This window comes from Bubalus kerabau, chromosome 5 (genome assembly GCF_029407905.1).
Source record: "Bubalus kerabau isolate K-KA32 ecotype Philippines breed swamp buffalo chromosome 5, PCC_UOA_SB_1v2, whole genome shotgun sequence".
Classification (NCBI taxonomy): Eukaryota; Metazoa; Chordata; class Mammalia; order Artiodactyla; family Bovidae; genus Bubalus; species Bubalus kerabau.
In genome coordinates, this window is record NC_073628.1 from 60845740 (window position 1) to 60866675 (window position 20936).

The window sequence follows — 20936 nt, forward strand, 5'->3', positions numbered from 1 at the left end:
TTCTCTAAGCAACCTAGACACTAAACACAATTACTCCATCCTTCCCGCACCATGATTCATGCATTTTGACTCTTTTACATTTATACATACTACATCATCCATAAAAGTGTTATTTATGGGGCTACCATAACCCCTTTACCTAATGTAGTAATTGCCATCACATTTTGACCCCTTATCGTGGTTTATTTTTCTTCATAGTCCCTATGAAGAATTCAGTCATTTTATAATGCATGTTTGTTTGCTTATCTGTTTGTCAGTATTTCCTGCAATTCTTTTGAAAACAAGATTTAACCCCTTTGTTCACTGTTCAGTTCAGTTCAGTTCAGTCGCTCAGTCGTGTCCGACTCTTTGCGACCCCATGAACTGCAGCACGCCAGGCCTCCCTGTCCATCACCAACTCCTGGAGTTTACCCAAACTCAGTCCATCGAGTCGGTGATGCCATCCAGCCATCTCATCCTCTGTCGTCCCCTTCTCCTCCTGCCCCCAATCCCTCCTAGCATCAGAGTCTTTTCCAATGAGTCAACTCTTCGCATGACGTGGCCAAAGTATTGGAATTTCAGCTTCAGCATCAGTCCTTCCAATGAACACCCAGGACTGGTCTCCTTTAAGATGGACTGGTTGGATCTCCTTGCAGTCCAAGGGACTCTCAAGAGTCTTCTCCAACATTGTGATGTCAAGTTGGCATCATTTTGGTTCACTGTTCAAAAGCATCAATTCTTCGGCACTCAGCTTTCTTCACAGTACAACTCTCACACCCATACATGACCACTGGAAAAACCATAGCCTTGACTAGACAGACCTTTGTTGGCAAAGTAATGTCTCTGCTTTTTAATATGCTATCTAGGTTGGTCATAACTTTCCTTCCAAGTAGTAAGTGTCTTTTAATTTCATTGCTGCAATCACCATCTGCAGTGATTTTGGAGCCCCCAAAATAAAGTCTGACACTGTTCCCACTGTTCCCCCATCTATTTCCCATGAAGTGATGGGTTCACTGTTAGATCCCTTCTAAAACAGCACTGCTATGCATTGCTTAAATAACACCGTCTCAAAGGGTGCAATAACAGGCTGCCTCTCAAAAGATGGGTATTAAGATTCATTGAGGGATGATAACTCGTCACCACCAGTGGCTGGTAAGATGCAGCTGCACCACCTACAAGGCTTCACTTCCTCTCCTGCCTGGAAGAGCTCTTCATGGTCATCAGCACTGGTGGAAGCTGACACTGACTTTCTGATCACTTGCATTGTGCCCTTACCACCTGTCAAGTTGGCATCATTTTGGTTCACTGTTTCATTTGGTACATGAAAGCCATTCACTGAAATTGCTTTTCATCCCTAGTATTCTGTAGGTAGAGTAAGTATGGAAGGAACCCAGGGATGGTTTGTGAGTGGGTCCTCTCTGCTCAGAGCACCAGTTCTTCCCTGGACAAGAAGCAAACATGGGTACACCCAGCAGCCCTTCATTGCAGCCCAGAGACTGGCAACAAAGTGTTCAGCATCTTGAAACTAGATAATGACATCTTTTCCCATTATTTCATATAGAAAATTGCTTTTGAAAAGCTTTTCTAAGATCAGCACATTTTCAGGAATGCCTCCCTCAGTTGTCAAGTGTACCTGCCTTTCATACTAAGCTCCCTCTTCCTTTCTAGCCTTCAGGATCGTTATTATGGACCTTTATTTCAATCCCTAACATTGCTGTTTCAGAGGTGATGTGCATTTATGGCTAGAGTCATAGTATTAGAAGCCAAGTAAAGTCATATCAAAATATAAGTTTTAAGAGTATTTTTGAGACTCCTCACTAAAAGAATAATCGATATTTTTATTTTATGTTCTTCAAGGAAGCTGCCTCTTTCCTCTCTTGCATCAATAATTGCTTATAATCAGAACTTGTTTTATGAATTCTATGGCTTAACACTCATATAATTCTTACTGCTGCATGTAAAATATACTTTCTTAGAGCAAAAAAAATTCATCATTCATCATGAATACTGTGACTTTTAATTCTTTGAATATAAGTTACCCCCAATAAGGTGAGTTTCACTCTTTTGGAATAGGGTGTTTAACTAACATTCAGTTATTTTGTAGAACATGTTAAAACCCTCACCATGGATGGTCATCTCTACATTTCATACCCTTCAGCATTTTAAGAGATTCTCAGAATTGTGTGCTCCAATGTTCCAAGATTTTTTATTTTTTTTTTTAATTCTAATAGCATTGCCAAATTTAATGATTCAAATAATAGTTCATTTTTAAAATGTCATACTGTCTTATCCAAAAGTTAAAATATTATCAAGTCTTCCAACAAAATAAATGTAATTTCCTTTCATAATTATTGCAAATTAAGTTATCAGGGAAATAGTCTACTAGGGAAAAAAATCATGTTTTAAGATTAATCTATTAAAATATAAAACCCAATACAGTGAAATATGCTAGGTCTAAATTGAATTACTTTTAGTTTTATAGAGTTTGACATTAATAACATGTACTTTTTATAAGTTTTGCTGCAATAATATTCCACTGTACATTTTTAACAGATTGTATTCCTTAACTGTTTTAGTCAGATTCAGTTGCAATGTCCTTAATGAATTGATAAAGTTTTTCAGGAGTATAAAACAGGAATCTACTGACTCTTTTCTTATGTACTTTTGCATTAATACATTGAAAAGCTTTAAATATGATGAAAAAGAATGTCCTTCTTCATAATGATACCAGGTATTTTTGAAACATTCTAGCACCTTTTATTGAACTTCACCATAAATAACACTTTTAGGTTAACTATTGTCATTAAAGAATATTGAAGTGGTTGAAATAAATCATGTTACATAGAAAAAGTGTAGCAGTCCACAGCCTCAGGAGAAGCATTTGAACTTCATTTGGATGAAGTGCTGCCTTAGAGGTGCATCCCATGGGGTGAGGTGTAATCATACCCATTTTAGGGGGTTACGCAAGCAGATGTGGATAGTGTGCTTCATAATACACACATGAATAATGGCTGGAATTTCCGAGTTCTGATGAAGTGTGTGATATTCTTTTTACAAGTATTAACTCCCTGGCTTCAATTCCCAACTGCATTCACAAGATTTCTGACATTCACAAAGTGCATAATGGAATATTACTCAGCTATAAAAAAGAATTTTTTATAGCTTTTTTATATTCTTTATATTAGGATTGACTCAAAGCATTTGAGTCAGTCCTAATGAGGTTGATGAATCTAGAGCCTATTATACAGAGTGAAGTAAGTCAGAAAGAGAAAGACAAATATTGTATATTAACACATATGTATGGAATCTAGAAGCAACAGTTAGAACCCTGTATGGAACAACGGATTGGTTCAAGACTGAGCAAGGAGCATGACAGAGCTGTGTGCTGTCACCCTGTTTGTTTAACCCATATGCTGAGCACATCATGAGAAATGCCAACCTGGATGGGTTACAAGCTGGAATCAAGATATGCAGGAGAAACACCCAACCACCTCAGATATGTGAATGATACCTCTCTAATGACAGAAAGTGAAGAAAACTAAAGAGCTTCTTTTTTTAAATTCATTTATTTCAGTTGGAGGCTAATTACTTTACAATATTGTAGTGGGTTTTGCCATACCCTGATCCCCCCTCCTACCTTCTTCCCCATCCCATCTGTCAGGGTCATCCCAGTGGACCAGCCCTAATCACCCTGTCTCATGCATTGAAACTGTACTGGCCTTCTGCTTCACACATGATAACATACTTGCCTCAGTGCCAATCTCTCAAACCATCCCATCCTCGCCTTCTCCCACAGAGTCCAAAAGACCATTCTATACATCTGTGTCTCTTGATGAGGGTGAAGGAGGAGAGTGGAAGAGCTGGCTGAAAACTAAATATTAAAAAAACTAAGATCATGGTATCCAACCCCATTACTTCATGGCAAATAGAAAGGGAAAAGGTGGAAGTGACAGATTACCTCCTCTTGGGCTCTAAAATCACTGTGGATGGTAACTGTAGACATGAAATCAGAAAATGATTGCTTCTTGGCAGGAAAGCTAAGAAAAACCTAGACAGTGTGTTGAAAATCAGAGACATTACTCTGCCAACAAAGGTCTGTTATAATCAAGACTATGGTCTTCCCAGTAGTCCCATATGACTGTGAGAACTGGACAGTAAAGAAGGCAGAAAGCCAACAAAATAATGCCTTTGAACTCCTGAAAGTCCTTTGGACAGCAAGGAGATCAAATCAATCAATCTTAAGGGAAATCAATCCTGAACACTTATTGGAAGGACTGATGCTGAAGCTGAAGCTCCAGGATTTTGGTCATCTGATACAAAGAGATGACTCATTGGAAAAGTCCCTAATGCTGGGAAAGATTGAAGGTAGAAGGAGAAGAGGGCATCAGAGGATGAGATAGCTGGGTGGTATCACCAATGTAATGGACATGAACTTGGACAAACTTCAGGAGTTTCAGGTGAGGTACAGAGAGACCTGGAATGCTGCAGTCCATGGGGTCACAAAGAGTCAGATACGACTGGATGACTGAGCAACAACATGGAATCTAGAAAGATAGTACTGATGAACCTACTTTCAGAGCAGCAATGGAGATACACACATGGAGAACAGACTTGTGGACACAGACTGTGGTCACAGACTTGTGGATACAGTGGGGAAGGAGAGGGTGGGGCTAATTGGCAGAATATCATGGGAACACATATATTACCATATGCAAAATAGATAACAAGTAGAGATTTGTTGTGTGACAAAAAGAGCTCAACCTGGTGCTCTGTGACAACCTAGAGGGGTGGGATGGGGAGGCAGATGGGAGGGGGCTTCAGGAGGGAGAGGACATACGTATACCTGTGGCTGATTCATGTTGATGAATGACAAAAACGAACACAATATTGTAAAGCAGTTATCCTTCAATTAAAAAAAATATTTAAAAAATATATTTGGTTCATGATAGCTTTAGATGTGTGTGTGCTTTAAAATCAATTTAGTCATTTAGCTGTGCTGGATCTCAGTTGCAGCATGTGGGATCTAGTTCCCTGACCAAGGATCAAACCCCAGGCCCTCTGCATTGGAGCATGGAGTTTAGTTCCTAGACCACCAAGAAAGTCCAGAGAAGTGACAGCTTTAATCTTTCTGTGCTATCTCTTGAGGATGCCTGATTCTGTTGCACCTTAAGATTTCATAAGAACAGAAAGTCAGTACTATGCTGACTCTATGTTTTGTCAATGACTCAGGTCACTGTTCTTCTAGTTTCATTGATGGTGGCTTGGTCTACATCAGTGTATATTCTAAGTCAGTCTAGCCTTATTTTAACTGCTATGACACTTGCTTAGATCCATCCTCTTAATGGGATGCTCCTCTTTTCCACCTTTCAAGTCTTCCCTTACCCTTTGAGGACAAAAAGGCATCTCATCTCGTACTGTTGTGAATTATGGTTTGTATTCCCTATCTTCACCTTAGACAAGATCTCTTCTTTCCTTTATTCTTCTGTGATTGTTAACAGTGTATTCATTTACAAATTTATCAAAAAGTATTGAACCCCAATTTTCTATCGGAACTCTAATTTCATCTATGTGTTTCCCCCTCATAGTGTCTTTACATTCCTATTAGCAAATGATTTGGCTTTTTTAGCTTTAAGACTTATCTCCTCCCCTCCCATTCTCATCAACCTTCAAACATCCAACACTGTCTCTGACTTCTATAAATCATTAAGTAACCATTTACATTTGTCATGTATAAACAGGTGAAAGAATGTTGAGCTTCATCAAGGAAATAAGGCTAATGGGAAGCAGTAGAATGCAGAAATTTGTTTCAAAAATGTTTCTACTTGCAAAGCATTTAAGTTGTAACTTGATAGGTTAATGTTTTTTTAAAAAATCGGCAAGAAGTTGAATTCTGCCACAACCACATATGCTTGGAAGAGGGTTTTAAGTTCCAAAGCAAAATAGTGCTGGGCTGACACTTTGATTTTGGACTTCAGAGACACCAAACAGAAAATCCAGCAATGGACTGTCTCAACTTCTGATCTGCACAGCCCTGAAACAGCATCTGGGAGTTGCTGTAAATCACCAAGTGTGTGGAGAGTTGTTATTCGGCAATAAAAAATCTACTACACCACACATGTACAGAGGGGCAGTTAAAAGAAGCAAAGGGAGATGAAGAAAGGGAGAAGGAAAAAGAGAAGGAGGGAAAAGGAGAAAGACAGAGATTTAAATAGCAAGAAGGGACTACAGTTTCTCCTGCTTCTGCTCAGGACGACTCTCCTGCAGAGTGAGCATGTGGTGGAAGACACAACTGCACTTCCTTCCCGTGTCCTGGTTTCTCCACAACTTTCAAAGAATGAACTTCACGCATTACTAAGACCTATCTTTTCTTTCAGAAAAGCCATCTTCTATTAAATATAGCTGTAAACTCAAGCCAATAGCCTCATCTCATGTTCAAACAAAGACATATTTATCTGTTTCAACATTAGAGGAAAATAGGACTGTTTTGGGTTGATTAAGAAATGCATATAATTAAAATAAATAAATTTATATTAAAAAAGAAAATCTTATTGAAAAACCTTTTTAAAAATGAAAAAAAAGAAATGCATATAATTAATGTGAAGCAGGAGTATAAACATATATTCAGTTTAGGTGATTTAATAAACTCTAAAGATAATTTTGGAGAAGGAAATGGCAACCCACTCCAGTGTTCTTGTCTGGAGAATCCCAGGGACGGGGGAGCCTGGTGGGCTGCCATCTATGGGGTCGCACAGAGTCAGACACGACTGAAGCGGCTTAGCAGCAGCAGAAGCAAAATAATTTTACTTAAACGTATTTAGTGCTTTATAAACTGAACACATATCTATATCTTGAATGAGAGCTAACTTCACTATGGTCCCAGGTCTTATTACTGTTATGAATTCAAGAGAGAAAGGAGGTTCTAGTTAATTAAAATGATTTAATTTTACAGGATTTATGAAGTAGGAAAAATGTGTTGTCATTTTTTTGCATGCAGAAACACTCATAAAATAAGCTTCTGTGGGACTTTCCTGGTAGTCCACTGGTTAAGACTTCCTGCTTCCAATGAAGGGTGTATGGTTTCCATCTCTGGTCTGGGGACCAAGATCGCACATGACACTTGGCAAAAAAAAAAAAAGAAAGAAAGAAAGAAAGAAATAGCATTGTAATTTAAGTTAGTTTAAAAGGACATAACTGGAGAAGGGAACGGCAACCCACTCCAATGTTCTTGCCTAGAAAAATCCCATGAACAGGGCAGCCTGGTAGGCTATAGTCCATGGGGTTGTAAAGAGTCAGACAAGACTTAGCAACCAAACCACCATCACCAAAAGAGATAAATAAAAACTGGCAACAAATTGATAAAAATAATCCATAAGTACTGGCTATGCATGCAACAATTCTATCTACAAATGACTTACATTGTAAACACTGGAATTGGAAGAATGCATGTTGCATTATAGACAGAAGGAAGACCAAGAGAAATTACTAAGTCCTTTTATACTCTTACCTGGCTTGTAATACCAGGAGCAGACAGTTTATGCAAGACAATATTTCTGTAAACAAAATAAAATAGGTTTCTGGAAAGGAATCCTTTTGCAGATTAATATATTAGTCTGTCTAATCAAAATGTTGTTTATAACTTGGTTAATTTCTACTTACTGATCACATAAAATGTGACAAAATTTTATTTCTCTAGGTTTCCCCCTCTTGGGTAGCTTCTGTTTTATGTTTCTATGTAACATATGAATTTGCTGTGTCTTAAAACTCTTTACAATGTATTGAAATTGCTTATTTTCTTGACTCACTCACCAAGCTATAAGTTCCTTGAAAAAAAGCAATCTGGCTTTGTTCATTACTGAATGTTTGACACAAATATACACAATACATGTTGAATGAGTATATTTTAGTTTAGAATATTTTATATAGTATTTTGTAAAATTTTATATAATATTTCATAAAATATTTTATTTTAGAATAAAATATAATATACCATGACCTCTTTTTAATTTTAATTGGATTTGTTAATTCAGATAGTTTCAGTTCTATTCAAGTGGTAATGAAAAATATGTTACATTAGTTCTGCATTCAAGATGTCCACACTCTAGTACCATGAAGCTACAAAGCAAACTTGGAGTCCAGTTAAAATAAATAGCTCAATCCAGGTGACTTGAAACATTCACTCCAATATTTTCACTTCAAATTGTTCAATGTGATTCATTAATTATATTATACTGTAACTGAGTAAATGAGGGCTTCCCTGGTGGCTCAGTGATATAGAATAAGTGATAAAAAATCTGCCTGCCAATGCAGGAATTGCACGAGACAGAAACACGGATTCGATCTCTGGGTTGGGAAGATCCCCTGGAGAAGAAAATGACAATCTACTCGGGTATTCTTGCCTGGGAAATCCCATGGACAGAGGAGCCTGGCAGGCTACAGTCAATGGGGTTGCAAAGAACACCCCCTGCCCCACCAAAAAAAAAACAGCAACTGAGCATAATCTAGTAAATGATTTCAAATCTCTGAGATAAGAAGTGTGATAAAAAATTAAATAGATTGAGTAAAATGAAGGGTACTGTGGCAAAATGATGCACTTCTTTTGACTTATAAACCAGTTAATCTTGAATGAACATTTGGGTAACTTTTTATCTGGTTTGTCAGCCCATTTTACAAATACAAGGAGTTCACTTGGAAGAATTTTTGTTGATTCCTGCTGGATTTAAAACTTCAATTAAATGACTACCATTCTACTTCCCATGGGATCTAGCTTAACTTCTCCATTTTTTCTTCATAATCCACATCACTGAGAGCAGGAACATAGTGGTTAGAGTAATTTTTTACTCCAGTAGGAGCAATTATACATTTTCTCATGTGATTGATACTGCATGCAAGTCTATTAGTGAGCAATAACCTGTGCCTTTTAATTCCTTTAATTTCAGTTATATTCAGCTGGGAAAGAAGCCAACTTTCTTCTGGCTTCTGCATATTCGCCTAGGGTTAGACAGTAAAGAAGCTTTTTATTTTACCCTCTGTACTTGCCAGTTTGTCAGCTATAACACTTGCTTCTTTTTGAGACATTTTCTGTCACTAACCTATTATTCACCAGGAATAAATTTTTTGCATTTATCATGTTTACCCATAAGTTTCCAATACTTTGTAATGTAAGTTCATTTGAATCCCTTTTAAATAGCCTAGATTTGGAACCACAAGTTAAAACTTCTTAAGATAAAAAGTTGCCAAGAGGCTGTATTTCAGAAATATTTTGTTTACTATGTATGTCAGAAATTTACATATTATTGATATACTCTGTATATCTCAGCATCTGTTATACAATTTCTCAACTATAAATGAATACAGTTTACCTTTCCTGGTTGTTCTCCCCAGCAAACAGAAAGATAGCTGAACTTGTGATCTTGATTTTATAGACTGACATGTGATTTTCATTTTTAATTTGGATGTGACAGGGCGACAATTAGTAAATGTAAATTTTCAACATTTGTGTCCTTTAAAAGAGAGTGATAAGTTTGAGGTGCATCCTTATTCTCAAAAATTTAAGAGAAATCAAGATGAAAAAGAGGGGAGAGTTACCAAAGCCTGGGTATTTCAAAAATCAAAATTCCTATTTTGTAAAAACTGTCTGTTCCTGGTATTGCAGCCAGGTAAGGCGGACACGACTGAAGCAACTTAGCAGCAGCAGCAGCAACAACAGTATAGAAGATAAAGTAATTTCTCTTGTTTTTCCCTCTGTCTATACAAAATTGTGTGTGTGTGTGTATGTTAGTTGCTCAGTCGTGTCCAACCCTGTGAACCCATGGACTATAGTCTGCCAGGCTCCTCTGTCAGTAGAGTTCTCCAGGCAAGAATACTGGAGTGGGAAGCCATTCCCTTCTCCAGTCTATACAGAGTACATTCTTCCAATTTGTTTTCACAGTGTAAATCATTTACTAACAGAATGGTTGCACTCATAGCCAATACATTTATTGATTCTTTTATCAATCTGTTGCTAATTCCTTATTTATCTCCTTTTAAACAACAATGCTATTTTAGCAAGTTTTTAATTATATTCATTGTATGATTAAGTCTTATATTAAAATTTGTGATTTCATAATTGTAAAAATTTCTAAGTGTTCTGTGGGACATTTTCTGTATTTGAATGAAGTCTTTGAGGAATTGGGGACTGTGATACATCCCATTGACACAAACGTGCTCTCTGCCCACTAGTCCAGCAATGCTGGCCCCTGAAAATTCATAAAACTAATAAACTAAGATCCATTAAATTATATTTCCTCAGAATATAAAGAACAAATCTTGTCAACCTGCTGAAAATTGCTTTCTTAATCAATGTACTAATTATACAATTTAATATTTAAATATACAAGCATACACACATACAAGTAATATGGACATTAAAAATATATACATATATATGAGGGAGAAGCAAGATAGGGATAGGGAAAGAAGACATATAAATTACCATGTATCCAGTAAGATACAAGGAATGCAATATGCAACACATTATAATATATAATATAAACTATACTTCAAAAAGTATACAGATTTATATATATATATAATACAAATAATACAAGTGAACACTCTTTTAGCCATCCCTCCCATTTGCAGATGGAAGAATACCAGTATCTTTGAAATTTATTTGCACTCTTAAGTGATTGCATTTTCCTGACAAAAATTACCTACTTTCTTGAATATTTTATCAGCCATTCAACTTTTCTCTGCATTTTTACCATGTGGGTATCTTTACCAAGGGCTTCCCAGATGACTCAGTGGTAAAGAATCCAAGTGTCAATGCAGGAGACACAAGAGATGGGTTCGATCTCTGGGTTGGGAAGATCCCCTGGAGAAGGAAATGGCAACCCACTCCAGTATTCTTGCCTGAAAAACCCCATGGACAAAGGAGCCTGGTGGGCTACCATCCATGGGGTAGAAAAGAGTCAGATATGACTGGGCGACTACACATGCACCCGTGTTTACCTGACTAATGTATTTAAAGTATAGTGTGTGGACTAATTTGTGACTGCTATTTCTCAATGTTTTATCTTTGAGAGGTGATCATGCTATTTTTTGTTATTTTGTTTTTATATTTTATTGGAGTATAACCGATTTACAATGCTGCATCAGTTTCTGCTGTACAAAGAAGTGAATCAGCTATATGTATACATACATCCCCTCCCTGTCACCCCTACCATCCTATCTCTCTAGGTTATTACAGAGCACCTAACTGAGTTCCCTGTGCTTTATAGCATATTGCCACTAGCTGTCTGTTTTACATGTGGTTATATCTATATCTATATATTATATTATATATATACATATAAAGGTGTGTGTCTGTCCTAATCTCTCAATTCCTCCCACCCTCCCTTACCCCCATCACTGTGTCCACATGTCCATTTTCTATGTCTGTGTCTCTATTCTTGCCCTGTAAATAGGATCATCTGTACCATATTTTTAGATTCCACATATGTTCATTAATATGCAATATTTGTTTTTTCTCTTTCTGACTTACTTCACTCTATGATAGATGCTAGGTTCCTTACAGATATTTCACTTCTTTTTGTGGCTGCATATTATAATATTCCATTGTATATATGAACCACTCTTCCTTATCCATTCAGCTGTCAATGGACATTTAGATTGCTTATGTATTTTGGCAATTTCAAATAGCATTATTACAAACATTGGGGTACATATATCTTTTCAAATTGGTGTTTTTTCTAGATACATGGCCAGGAGTAGAAATGCTGAATCATATGATAGTTCTCTTGGGCTTCCCTGCTAGCTCAGATGGTAAAGAATTTGCCTGCAATGTAGGAGAAACCTGGCTTCGATCCCTTGGTTGGGAAAATCACCTGCAGAAGGGAATCACAACCTACTCCAGATTTCCTGCCTAGAGAATCCCATGGACAGAGGAGCCTAGCAGGCTACAGTCTATAGTGTCACAAAAAGTCACAAGGGAAAGAATCCCTTAGAAGGGATGGACTAGCCCTCATAGTCAACAAGAGAGTCTGAAATGCAGTACTTGGGTGTAGTCTCAAAAGTGACAGAATGATCTTGGTTTGTTTCCAAGGCAAGCCATTTAATATAACAGTAATCCAAGTTTATGCCCAACCACTAATGCTGAAGCAGCTGAAGTTAAACAGTTTTGTGAAGACCTACAAGAACTTCTAGAACTAAAACCAAAAAAAAAAAAAAAAAAAAATTATGTCCTTTTCATCATAGGCGACTGGAATGGAAAAACAGGAAGTCGAGAGATACCTGGAGTAACAAGCAAGTTTGACCTTGGAGTACAAAATGAAGCAGGGCAAAGGCTAACAGTTTTGCCAAAGAACACACTGGTCCTCTTCCAATGTCTTCTTCCAACAACACAAGAGATGACTCTCAACATATGGACATCACCATATGGTCAATACCGAAATCAGATTGGTTATATTCTTTGCAGACAAACACGGAGTTCTTTACAGTCAGCAAAACAAGACCAGGAGCTGACTGTGGCTCAGATCATGAACTCCTTATTGCAAAAATCAGAATTAAATTGAAAGAGGTAGGGAAAACCACTAGACCATTCAGGTATGACCTAAATCAAATCCCTTATGATTATACAGTGGAAGTGACAAATAGATTAAAGAGATTAGATCTGATACAGTGCCTGAAGAGCTATGTATGGAGATGTGTAACACTGAACACGAGGTGGTGATCAAAACCATCCCCAAGAAAAAGAAATTCAACAGGACAAAATAGCTTTCTGAAGAGGCCTTACAAATACCTGAGGAAAGAAGAAAAGCAAAACACAAAGGAGAAAAGGAAAGATACACCAATCTGAATGCAGAGTTCCAAAGAATAGCAACGAGAGATAAGAAAGCATTTCTGAGTGAACAATAGAAAGAAGTAGAGGGAACAACAGAATGGGAAAGACTAGAGATCTCTTCTAGAAAATGAGATACCAAGGGAACATTTTGTACAAAGATGGGCACAATAAAAGACAGAAATAGTATAGACCTAATAGAAGCAGAAGATATTAAGAAGAGGTGGCAAGAATACAAAGAACAACACAAAAAAGATCTTAATGACCCAGATAACCACGATGGTGTGAACACTCACCTAGAGCCAGACATCCTGGAGTGTGAAGTCAAATGGGCCTTAGGAAGCATTACTACAAACAAAGCTAGTCGAGGTGATGGGATTCCAGCTGAGCTATTTCAAATCCTAAAAGATGATACAGTTAAAGTGTTGCTCTTAATACACCAGCAAATTTGGGAAACTCAACAGTGGCCAGAGGACTGGAAAAGGTCAACTTTCATTCCAGTCCCGAAAAAAGGCAATGCCAAAGAATGTTCAAACTACTGCACAATTGCAGTCATCTCACCCTCTAGCAAAGTAATACTGAAAATTCTCCAAGCTAGGCTTCTGCACTATGTGAACGGAGAACATCCAGATATTCAAGCTGGATTTAGAAAAGGCAGAGGAACCAGAGATAAAATTGCCAGCATGCATTGTATCATAGAAAAAGCAAGAGAATTCTAGAAAACATCTACTTCTATGCAGAGTATATCATGTGAAATGCTGGGCTGGAGGAAGCACAAGCTGGAATCAAGATTGCCAAGAGAAATATCAGTAACCTCAGACAAGCAGATGACACCACCCTATGGGAGAAAATGAAGAGTAACTAAAGAGCCTCTTGATGAAAGTGAAGGAAGAGAGTGAAAAAGCTGGCTTAAAACCCAGCTTTCAAAAAATGAAGATCATGGCATCCAGTCCCATCACTTCCTTGAAAATAAATGGGGAAACAATGAAAACAGTGACAGAGTCTATTCTTTGGGTTCCAAAACCACTGCAGGTATGAAATTAAAAGATGCTTGCTTCTTGGAAGAAAAACTATGACCAACCTAGACAGCATATTAAAAAAAGACATTACTTTACCAACAAATGTTTATATAGTCTAAGCTACAGTTTTCCAGTAGTCATGTATGGATGTGGGAGTTGGACCATAAAAAAAGCTGAGCACCAAAGAACTGATGCTTTTAAACTGTGGTTTGGAGCAGACCCTTCAGAGTTCCTTGGACAGCAAGGAGATCAAACCAGGTAATTCTAAAGGAAATCAGTCCTGAATATTCATTGGAAGTACTGATGCCTGATGTGAAGGACTAACACATTGGAAAAACCCTCATGCTGGGAAAGATTGAGAAAGGTAGAGGGAGAAGGGGACAACAAAAGATGAGATGGTTGAATGGCATCACTGACTTGATGGACATGAGTTAAAGCAAGCTTCAGTTGTTGGTTATGAACAGGGAAGCCTGGAGTTCTGCAGTCCAAGGGGTCACAGTTCAATTCAGTTCAGTTCAGTCACTCAGTCGTGTCTGACTCTTTGCGACCCCATGAATCGCAGCACGCCGGTCCTCCCTGTCCATCACCAACTCCCGGAGTTCACTCATGTCCATTGAGTCAGTGATGCCATCCAGCCATCTCATCCTTTGTTATCCCCTTCTCCTCCTGCCCCCAATCCCTCCCAGCATCAGAGTCTTTTCCAGTGAGTCAACTCTTCGCATGAGGTGGCCAAAGTACTGGAGTTTCAGTCAGTCAGATAGGACTGAGCGACTGAACTGAACTGAACATGGACACAAGAGGGTGCTCTAGGACCATTATTTCTCCCACCAGCGAGGCTGCAATTGTTTCAGACACACATTAGGGAAGCGTCCAGTAAAAACCAGGAAACTTCCTCAAATAGGTGAATACAGATACAAGCCAACTGAACCTAACAGACATGTACAGAACACCACCCAACAGTCCCAGAATATGCATTCTTCTCAAGAGTACACGAAGCATTCTCTGAGATAGACCAGGTGTTAAACCACAAAACGTATCTGAATAAATTTAATAAGATTAAAATTATGCAAAGTATATTCTCCAACCAAAGTGGAATAAAACAAGTAATAAATAGCATAAGCAAAATAGAAAATCTACAAATATGTGAAATTTAACACAGTCATAAACAATGATTCTAAGGGGAAAAAAATCACAAACAGGGCTTCTCAGATGGCTCAGTGGTAAAGAATCTGCTTGCCAATTCAGGAGACATGGGTTCAATCCCTGATTCACGAGGTTCCACACGCTGTGAAGCAACTAAGCCCGTGTACCACAGCTACTGAGCCTGTGCTCCAGAGCCCAGGGGCAGCAGCTACTGAAGACTGTGCATCCTACAGCCTGGGCTCCTCAACTACTGAGCCTGTGCTCCAAGGGCCCAGGGGCCACAGCTGCTGAAGCCTGTGTATCACAACCACTGAGCCTGTGATCCTCAACTACTGAGCCTGCGCTCCAGGGCCCAGGGGCTGCAGCTGCTGAAGCCTGTGCACCACAACCACTGAGCCTGTGCTCCTCAACTACTGAGCCTGAGCTCCAGAGCCCAGGGGCAGCAGCTACTGAAGCCTATGCACCCTACAGCCTGTGCTCCTCAACAACTAAGCCTGTGCTCCAGGGCCCAGGGGCCACAGCTCCTGAAGCCTATGCACCACAACCACTGAGCCTGTGCTCCTCAACCACTGAGCCTGTGCTCCGGGGCCCAGAGGCTGCAGCTGCTGAGGCCCGTTCACCCTATAGCCTGTGTTCCTCAACTACAGAGCCTGTGCTCCTCAACTACTGAGCCTGCGCTCCAAGGCCCAGGGGCCACAGCTGCTGAAGCCTATGCACCACAACCACTGAGCCTGTGCTCCTCAACCACTGAACCTGTGCTCCGGGGCCCAGGGGCCGCAGCTGCTGAGGCCTGTTCACCCTACAGCCTGTGCTCCTCAACTACAGAGCCTGTGCTCCTCAACTACTGAGCCTGCGCTCCAAGGCCCAGGGGCCACAGCTGCTGAAGTCTGTGCACCACAACCACTGAGCCTGTGCTCCAGAGCCCAGGGGCAGCAGCTACTGAAGCCTATGCACCCTACAGCCTATGCTCCTCAACTGAGCCTGTGCTCCAGGGCCCAGGGGCCACAGCTCCTGAAGCCTATGCACCACAACCACTGAGCCTGTGCTCCTCAACTACTGAGCCTGTGCTCCTCAACTACTGAGCCTGCGCTCCAAGGCCCAGGGGCCACAGCTCCTGAAGCCTATGCACCACAACCACTGAGCCTGTGCTCCTCAACTACTGAGCCTGTGCTCCAGGGCCCAGAGGCTGCAGCTGCTGAAGCCTGTGCACCCTTCAGCCTGTGCTCCTCAACTACTGAGCCTGTGCTCCAGGGCCCAGGGGCTGCAGCTGTTGAAGCCTGTGCACCCTTCAGCCTGTGCTCCTCAACTACTGAGCCTGTGCTCCAGGGCCCAGGGGCTGCAGCTGTTGAAGCCTGTGCACCCTTCAGCCTGTGCTCCTCAACTACTGAGCCTGTGCTCCAGGGCCCAGGGGCTGCAGCTGTTGAAGCCTGCGCACCCTTCGGCCTGTGCTCCACAACAAGAGAAGCCACTGCAATGAGAAACCCACACACCACAGCTAGAGTAGCCCCCGCATGCCACAGCCAGAAAAAAGACCGCACAGCAAGGAAGACCCAGCACAGCCAAAACAAATAAAAAATTTTAAGAAGTCACTAATTTAGATTTTTCTAAATCTAAAGGAATTTAGAAAAATATATGGAGACACATGAAAATAAGTATACAATATACCAAATTTATGGTATGCAACAAAAGCAGTACTATATGAGAAGTTTATGGCAGTAAACATGGCTATTAAATAAAAGAAAAACCTCAAATCAAAAATCTAAACTTACATCTCAAGGAACAAGAAAAAAAAGAACAAATTAAGCCCAAACTACACAGGAAAAATGGGGACAATAAAGATGAAAATAGATATAAATAGAGAATTTTTTAAAATGGAAAAAAGTCAACAAAACCAAGAGCTGATTTTTGAAAAGCTCAACAAAATTGACAAATTATTAGCTGGACTAAGAAAAAAGGGCAAAACCTGAATATCTAAAATTAGGAATGAAAGAGGACACATTGCAAATAATGTCACAGAAATAAAAATGATATCACAGAAATAAACTTCTATGAAAATTATATGTTCAAAAACTAGATTATGTTAGAGAAATAGATAAATTCAAAGAAACATGCAACTTACCAAGGATGATGAAGAAATTAAAAATCTAGACTAATGTATAACTAGAGAGATTGAAGCATTAATCAAAAGCCTTTCAACAATGAAAATACTAGGTTGTTTCATTAGGGAATTTTATCAAACATTTAAAAAAAAGAGGAGACACCCCCAAACTCATTCTATGAGGTCAGCATTACCCTTACATAAGAACCAGACAAAGAAAACAAATGACTAATATCCGTGATGAATTTTGACCAAAAAATAATAAGAATAAGAATAATAAACAAATACTAGCAAACAATTAACAGCATACTAAAAGGATTATACATCATAACTAGGTTGGATTTATACCTAATGTAAGGATGGTTCTATATATGAAAATCAATCAATGTATTAACCCACAGTAACAAAAGGAAGATCAAAAACTACATTATCATATCAGTTGATGCAGCAAAACTTTTTGACAAAATTAAATACCTTTTAGAAAAAGAAACACTCAACAAACTAGTAATAGGAGGAGATAAACTGAACGTAATAAAAACCACATGTGAAAAACTTGCACCTACCATCATACTCTATGAGGAAAGACTGAAAACTTTTCCTCTAAGGTGAGGAACAAAGCCAGGACACTCACTATTACTGCTTCTATTCCACATAGAACTAAATGTTCTAGCCAGAAATACCCAATAAGAAAAAAGAAAGAAATGGCATGTACATTTGTAAAGAAGAATTAAAATGAGTCTGTTCATAGGTGATATAATCTTATTTGTTAAAACAACAACAACAAAAAAAACAGAAAGACCTTAATGACTCCAGAAAAAAAAAAAAAAAAAACACAGAACTAGTAATCAAATTTTTGCAGGATACAAAACAGCACTCAAAGATCAGTGTATTCTGATACAACAGCCAGGATCAATCCACAGGGAAATTAGGAAAACAATTTCATTTACTGAAGCCTCTGAAAAGATGAAATGTTTAGGAATAAACTTGACCAAGGAGTTGAAAAACTTGTACACTAAAAACTACAAAACACTGTTAAAAGAAATCAAAGAAGATATAAATAAATGGAAAGACAGCCAGTAGATTGGAAGATTTAATATTGTTAAAATATCCATACTACATGGATATAAAATACTATGAACAGTTGGTACCTTTACCATAGTCAAGTTATTTAGTGTCTAAGCTATACAAAGAATGGCATATTTTATACTTCTTCTGCACCTCCCTTTTAATGCATCAACTATCATGTGGCTAATTTTCTATGAATTCATAAGAAGTTTCTTAATCATATTTTACAACTGCTTTGTATTCTATGGTGTACCATGATATATTTTATTCTATACCTTTTGCTTAAGAAACAATATTGTCATACATTAGTAAACTAACTAGTAGTAAACTGTCATCATATATATCCGAAAATTAGTTATTTTATACCTGAAAAACTTTATCTATAGAATAGATCTCTAGAAGTTGAATAACTTAGCAAAAAGAATATGTGCATTTGTAATTTTTATAGATATTGCAAAAATTTTACCATAAATGTTGTACCAATTTATTCTCCCAACAGAAATGTGTGAACATATTGATTAGCCATATTTTTGATCCACAAAATTTAATCTAAATTTTTCAACATTTTCAGTGCAATAAATAAAACGTAATGTTTCAATGTGCTTTAAATAAATAAATGTGTTTAAACATCTCTTTATGCATTTAACAACTATGTACTTTCATTCACAGCCTTTGAGTATTACTTGGTTACTTGGTAAATGCCATTGATTGAATATGAATTTTTATAAATATAAATTATATAGTCTTCATAGGTATTTGGAAATTCCTATGAAGGTTTTTCACCCTGATTATTGGATATGTGCTTGAAATAGCCCAGTTTATATACTCATTTGGATCATTCTTCATTTTTTGTGTTGTTATGAGTACATATCAATCTTTCTATTGGCCCCTGGATACTGGAAGTATGCATTTCAATAAGATTCTTACTTATAAAGATATTATAGTTTTGTGGAAAGATAAGTAAAACAGAATGATAAATCCTACAAAGTTATCCCAACAATATATAGGAATAAAGAAAAATTGCCTAATCCAGAATTGAGGAAACAGGAAAGTCCTACTAAAGGCCAATCCTTACTGTTAAGTAAAACACAACCAGTAAAATAATGAAAGGAGGGCATTCATTAAAGTGATATCCAGCAGCATTTGCTATCACTCAAAGTCAGGAAAATATGCTTTGAATTTAAGAAATGTAAAACAAAAATATTTTTTTAATTTCAGAAGTTGAAGTAGTCTTAGAACTAGTGTTCCACATTAATCAAGTGGGTAGGTTTGTGAAAGATGAGGCTGGAGAGATAAATGGAAGTTTAGAGGCTGGAGTTTACACTGAAAGTCCCCTCAAGGATTGTAAGCACCCGAGTGACACAGAATCAGGCAGTTTAGGAAAAGATATTAACTTGGCAAAGACTGAAGAATGAATTGGAGCAGTGATAACCATGGTAGAAACAATGCAAGAAAAGCATTGTGGATGATGGGATGTGAGGAATCAACTAGAGGTCCATGGAAGACATTGCCAACCAGGCAAGGTTTACCTGCAATGCATGCATTTGAAAGTCTGGAGTTTCCTGGAAGTAGCTTTCTGAAACAAGGAAAACATAAAACTTCCCAACACTTGAAGGTACATGAGATACATAATTACCATATAAAAGCACTTCCGTCAGTCAGTCAGCTCAGTCGCTCAGTAGTGTCCGACTCTTTGTGACCCCATGAATCACAGCACGTCAGGCCTCCCTGTCCATCATCAACTCCTGGAATTCACTCAAACTCATGTCCATCAAATCAGTGATGTCATCCAGCCATCTCATCCTCTGTCGTCCCCTTCTCCTCCTGCCCACAATCCCTCCCAGCATCAGAGTCTTTTCCAATGAGTCAACTTTTCGCATGAGATGGCCAAAGTATTGGAGTTTCAGCTTTAGCATCATTCCTTCCAAAGAAATCCCAGGGCTGATCTCCTTCAGAATGGACTGGTTGGATCTCCTCACAGTCCAAGGGACTCTCAAGAGTCTTCTCCAACACCACAGTTCAAAAGCATCAATTCTTTGGTGCTCAGCTTTCTTCACAGTCCAACTCTCACATCCATACATGACTACTTAGGAGCATGAAAAAGTTGGCTAATTTAGAACTGGGGTCACAGGTAAGAACCTAGATTGGGGTGTTGGACATTGAGGACACCCAGATTTAGAGATCTATAAAGTGGTATCATTAAGGATGGAACAGATATTTTTTTAAAGCAAGAAGGTATAATGAACATTCTGTAAACAGAGTAAAGGTATATTTTGCTTATCGTATAGTGAACTTTTCAGAGGTCACAATCAAAAGATTATGGAGAGTAGTGTACAGTGAGAGACTGGGTTCTGGGAAGAGAATCAAAGAACAATTTGAGAAAGAGGGGAAATACAGGTAACCTGAATGGGGACAATACAATGGGCTAACAGCGGAGAAGACAAGGAGGTAAACAATGCAAAAGTAATTAGCCTCAAACGTTCAGATAAAATTTGACATAAGAGCAGCAAAGAATTGATGCTTTTGAACTGCAGTGTTGGAGAAGACTCTTGAGAGTCTCTTGGACAGCAAGGAGATTAAACCAGTCAATCCTATAGGAAATCACTTCTGAATATTCATTGAAAGGACTGGTGCTGAAGCTGAAGCTTTGGCCACCTGATGGAAAGAACTGACTCATTGGAAAAGACCCTGATACTGGGAAAGACTGAAGATAGGAGGAGAAGGGGACGACAGAGGATTAGATGGTTTGATGGCATCACTGACTCTATGGATATGAGTTTGAGCAATCTCTGAGAGTTGGTGATGGACTGGGAAG

At 38.5% G+C, this 20936-nt stretch overlaps 1 long non-coding RNA gene across 2 annotated transcripts in view; it reads right to left on the reverse strand.

Annotated features, from left to right (window-relative positions):
- LOC129652808 (uncharacterized) overlaps positions 1-17189 on the reverse strand; it is a 34123-nt gene extending 16934 nt beyond the window's left edge. Inside the window, exon 1 of one of the 2 annotated variants that reach the window (XR_008714745.1) lies at positions 17078-17189. This is a non-coding gene — a long non-coding RNA (uncharacterized LOC129652808). The remainder of the gene's footprint in view (positions 1-17077) is intronic. The other variant, XR_008714744.1, reaches the window with a different exon arrangement.
- Positions 17190-20936: the final 3747 nt, after the last annotated feature.